Genomic DNA, 5,250 nt, shown 5'->3' on the forward strand with positions numbered 1-5,250 from the left:
TTTTCGGGCTGATAGCTTTGAAGATATGTTCTGATGGTGGTGAGAGTGGAGCACGACTGTCTCCGTGGGGCAATTGGCTAGTGCGATCGGCTGTTAACCGAAAGGTTGAAGTTTCGAGCCCGCCCGGTGGTGATGCGGCGCTTTTTTTTCTTTGGGCTGATAGCTTTGAAGATATGTTCTGATGGTGGTGAGAGTGGAGCAGGACTGTCTCCATGGCGCAATTGGCTAGCGCGATCGGCTGTTAATCAAAAAGTTGGAGGTGCGAGCCCTCCCGGTAGTGGTGTGTTGCTTTTTTCTTTGCGCTGATAGCTTTGAAGGTATGTTCTGATGGTGGTGAGAGTGAAGCACGACTGTCTCCGTGGCGCAATTGGCTAGCGCGATCAGTTGTTAACCGAAAGGTTGGAGGTTCGAGCCCACCCGGTGGTGGTGCGGCACTTTTTTTTCTTTGGGCTGATAGCTTTAGAGATATGTTCTGATGGTGGTGAGAGTGGAGCAGGACTGTCTCCATGGCGCAATTGGCTAGCGCGATCGGCTGTTAATCGAAAAGTTGGAGGTTCGAGCCCTCCCGGTAGTGGTGTGTTGCTTTTTTCTTTGCGCTGATAGCTTTGAAGATATGTTCTGATGGTGGTGAGAGTGAAGCACGACTGTCTCCGTGGCGCAATTGGCTATCGCGATCAGTTGTTAACCGAAAGGTTGGAGGTTCGAGCCCACCCGGTGGTGGTGCGGCGCTTTTTTTCTTTGGGCTGATAGCTTCGAAGATATGTCCTGATGGTGGTGAGAGTGAAGCAGGACTGTCTCCGTGGCGCAATTGGCTAGCGTGATCGGCTGTTAACTGAAAGGTTGGAGTTTCGAGCCCACCTGGTGGTGGATCGGCGCTTTTTTTTCTTTGGGCTGATAGCTTTGAAGACATGTTCTAATGGTGGTGAGAGTGGAGCAGGACTGTCTCCGTGGCGCAATTGGCTAGCGCGATCGCCTGTTAACCAAAAAATTGGAGGTTCGAGCCCACCCTTTGGTGGTGCGGCGCTTTTTTTTCGGGCTGATAGCTTTGAAGATATGTTCTGATGGTGGTGAGAGTGGAGCACGACTGTCTCCGTGGGGCAATTGGCTAGTGCGATCGGCTGTTAACCGAAAGGTTGAAGTTTCGAGCCCACCCGGTGGTGGTGCGGCGCTTTTTTTTCGTTGGTCTGATAGCTTTGAAGATATGTTCTGATGGTGGTGAGAGTGGAGCAGGACTGTTTCGGTGGCGCAATTGGCTAGCGCGATCGGCTGTTAACCGTAAGGTTGAAGTTTTGAGCCCTCCCGGGAGTGGTCTGTTGCTTTTTTCTTTGCTTTGATAGCTTTGAAGATATGTTCTGATGGTGGTGAGAGTGAAGCACGACTGTCTGCGTGGCGCAATTGGCTAGCGCGATCGGCTGTTAACCGAAAGGTTGGAGTTTCGATCCCGCCCGGTGGTGATGCGGCGCTTTTTTTTCTTTGGGCTGATAGCTTTGAAGATATGTTCTGATGGTGGTGAGAGTGGAGCAGGACTGTCTCCATGGCGCAATTGGCTAGCGCGATCGGCTGTTAATCGAAAAGTTGGAGGTTCGAGCCCTCCTGGTAGTGGTGTGTTGCTTTTTTCTTTGCGCTGATAGCTTTGAAGATATGTTCTGATGGTGGTGAGAGTGAAGCACGACTGTCTCCGTGGCGCAATTGGCTATCGCGATCAGTTGTTAACCGAAAGGTTGGAGGTTCGAGCCCACCCGGTGGTGGTGCGGCGCTTTTTTTCTTTGGGCTGATAGCTTCGAAGATATGTTCTGATGGTGGTGAGAGTGAAGCAGGACTGTCTCCGTGGCGCAATTGGCTAGCGTGATCGGCTGTTAACTGAAAGGTTGGAGTTTCGAGCCCACCTGGTGGTGGATCGGCGCTTTTTTTTCTTTGGGCTGATAGCTTTGAAGACATGTTCTGATGGTGGTGAGAGTGGAACAGGACTGTCTCCATGGCGCAATTGGCTAGCGCGATCGGCTGTTAATCGAAAAGTTGGAGGTGCGAGCCCTCCCGGTAGTGGTGTGTTGCTTTTTTCTTTGCGCTGATAGCTTTGAAGATATGTTCTGATGGTGGTGAGAGTGAAGCACGACTGTCTCCGTGGCGCAATTGGCTAGCGCGATCAGTTGTTAACCGAAAGGTTGGAGGTTCGAGCCCACCCAGTGGTGGTGCGGCACTTTTTTTTCTTTGGGCTGATAGCTTTGAAGATATGTTCTGATGGTGGTGAGAGTGGAGCAGGACTGTCTCCATGGCGCAATTGGCTAGCGCGATCGGCTGTTAATCGAAATGTTGGAGGTTCGAGCCCTCCCGGTAGTGGTGCGGCGCTTTTTTTTCGGGCTGATAGCTTTGAAGATATGTTCTGATGGTGGTGAGAGTGGAGCACGACTGTCTCCGTGGGGCAATTGGCTAGTGCGATCGGCTGTTAACCGAAAGGTTGAAGTTTCGAGCCCGCCAGGTGGTGATGCGGCGCTTTTTTTTCTTTGGGCTGATAGCTTTGAAGATATGTTCTGATGGTGGTGAGAGTGGAGCAGGACTGTCTCCATGGCGCAATTGGCTAGCGCGATCGGCTGTTAATCAAAAAGTTGGAGGTGCGAGCCCTCCCGGTAGTGGTGTGTTGCTTTTTTCTTTGCGCTGATAGCTTTGAAGGTATGTTCTGATGGTGGTGAGAGTGAAGCACGACTGTCTCCGTGGCGCAATTGGCTAGCGCTCAGTTGTTAACCGAAAGGTTGGAGGTTCGAGCCCACCCGGTGGTGGTGCGGCACTTTTTTTTCTTTGGGCTGATAGCTTTGAAGATATGTTCTGATGGTGGTGAGAGTGGAGCAGGACTGTCTCCATGGCGCAATTGGCTAGCGCGATCGGCTGTTAATCGAAAAGTTGGAGGTTCGAGCCCTCCCGGTAGTGGTGTGTTGCTTTTTTCTTTGCGCTGATAGCTTTGAAGATATGTTCTGATGGTGGTGAGAGTGAAGCACGACTGTCTCCGTGGCGCAATTGGCTATCGCGATCAGTTGTTAACCGAAAGGTTGGAGGTTCGAGCCCACCCGGTGGTGGTGCGGCGCTTTTTTTCTTTGGGCTGATAGCTTCGAAGATATGTCCTGATGGTGGTGAGAGTGAAGCAGGACTGTCTCCGTGGCGCAATTGGCTAGCGTGATCGGCTGTTAACTGAAAGGTTGGAGTTTCGAGCCCACCTGGTGGTGGATCGGCGCTTTTTTTTCTTTGGGCTGATAGCTTTGAAGACATGTTCTAATGGTGGTGAGAGTGGAGCAGGACTGTCTCCGTGGCGCAATTGGCTAGCGCGATCGCCTGTTAACCGAAAAATTGGAGGTTCGAGCCCACCCTTTGGTGGTGCGGCGCTTTTTTTTCGGGCTGATAGCTTTGAAGATATGTTCTGATGGTGGTGAGAGTGGAGCACGACTGTCTCCGTGGGGCAATTGGCTAGTGCGATCGGCTGTTAACCGAAAGGTTGAAGTTTCGAGCCCACCCGGTGGTGGTGCGGCGCTTTTTTTTCGTTGGTCTGATAGCTTTGAAGATATGTTCTGATGGTGGTGAGAGTGGAGCAGGACTGTTTCGGTGGCGCAATTGGCTAGCGCGATCGGCTGTTAACCGTAAGGTTGGAGTTTTGAGCCCTCCCGGGAGTGGTCTGTTGCTTTTTTCTTTGCTTTGATAGCTTTGAAGATATGTTCTGATGGTGGTGAGAGTGAAGCACGACTGTCTGCGTGGCGCAATTGGCTAGCGCGATCGGCTGTTAACCGAAAGGTTGGAGTTTCGATCCCGCCCGGTGGTGATGCGGCGCTTTTTTTTCTTTGGGCTGATAGCTTTGAAGATATGTTCTGATGGTGGTGAGAGTGGAGCAGGACTGTCTCCATGGCGCAATTGGCTAGCGCGATCGGCTGTTAATCGAAAAGTTGGAGGTTCGAGCCCTCCTGGTAGTGGTGTGTTGCTTTTTTCTTTGCGCTGATAGCTTTGAAGATATGTTCTGATGGTGGTGAGAGTGAAGCACGACTGTCTCCGTGGCGCAATTGGCTATCGCGATCAGTTGTTAACCGAAAGGTTGGAGGTTCGAGCCCACCCGGTGGTGGTGCGGCGCTTTTTTTCTTTGGGCTGATAGCTTCGAAGATATGTTCTGATGGTGGTGAGAGTGAAGCAGGACTGTCTCCGTGGCGCAATTGGCTAGCGTGATCGGCTGTTAACTGAAAGGTTGGAGTTTCGAGCCCACCTGGTGGTGGATCGGCGCTTTTTTTTCTTTGGGCTGATAGCTTTGAAGACATGTTCTAATGGTGGTGAGAGTGGAGCAGGACTGTCTCCGTGGCGCGATTGGCTAGCGCGATCGCCTGTTAACCGAAAAATTGGAGGTTCGAGCCCACCCTTTGGTGGTGCGGCGCTTTTTTTTTCGGGCTGATAGCTTTGAAGATATGTTCTGATGGTGGTGAGAGTGGAGCACGACTGTCTCCGTGGGGCAATTGGCTAGTGCGATCGGCTGTTAACCGAAAGGTTGAAGTTTCGAGCCCACCCGGTGGTGGTGCGGCGCTTTTTTTTCGTTGGTCTGATAGCTTTGAAGATATGTTCTGATGGTGGTGAGAGTGGAGCAGGACTGTTTCGGTGGCGCAATTGGCTAGCGCGATCGGCTGTTAACCGTAAGGTTGGAGTTTTGAGCCCTCCCGGGAGTGGTCTGTTGCTTTTTTCTTTGCTTTGATAGCTTTGAAGATATGTTCTGATGGTGGTGAAAGTGGAGCACGACTGTTTCCGTGGCGGATTTGGCTAGTGCGATCGGCTGTTAACCGAAAGGTTGGGGGTTCGAGCATACCCGGTGGTGGTTTGGCGCTTTTTTTTCTTTGGGCTGATAGCTTTGAAGAAATGTTCTTAAGGTGGTGAGTGTGGAGCAGGACTGTCTTCGTGGCGCAATCGGCAAGCGCGATCGGCTGTTAACCGAAAAGTTGGAGGTTCGAGCCCTCCCGGGAGTGGTGGGTTGCTTTTTTCTTTGCGCTGATAGCTTTGAAGATATGTTCTAATGGTGGTGAGAGTGGAGCAGGACTGCCTCCGTGGCGCAATTGGCTAGCGTGATCGGCTGTTAACCAAAAGGTTGGAGTTTCAAGCCCATTCGGTGGTGGTGCGGCGCTTTTTTTTGGGCTGATAGCTTTGAAGATATGTTCTGCTGGTGGTGAGAGTGGAGCAGGACTGTCTCCGTGGCGCAATTGGCTAGCGCGATCGGCTGTTAACCGAAAAATTGGAGGT

This window comes from Rhipicephalus microplus, unplaced genomic scaffold (genome assembly GCF_043290135.1).
Source record: "Rhipicephalus microplus isolate Deutch F79 unplaced genomic scaffold, USDA_Rmic scaffold_59, whole genome shotgun sequence".
Lineage (NCBI taxonomy): Eukaryota > Metazoa > Arthropoda > Arachnida > Ixodida > Ixodidae > Rhipicephalus > Rhipicephalus microplus.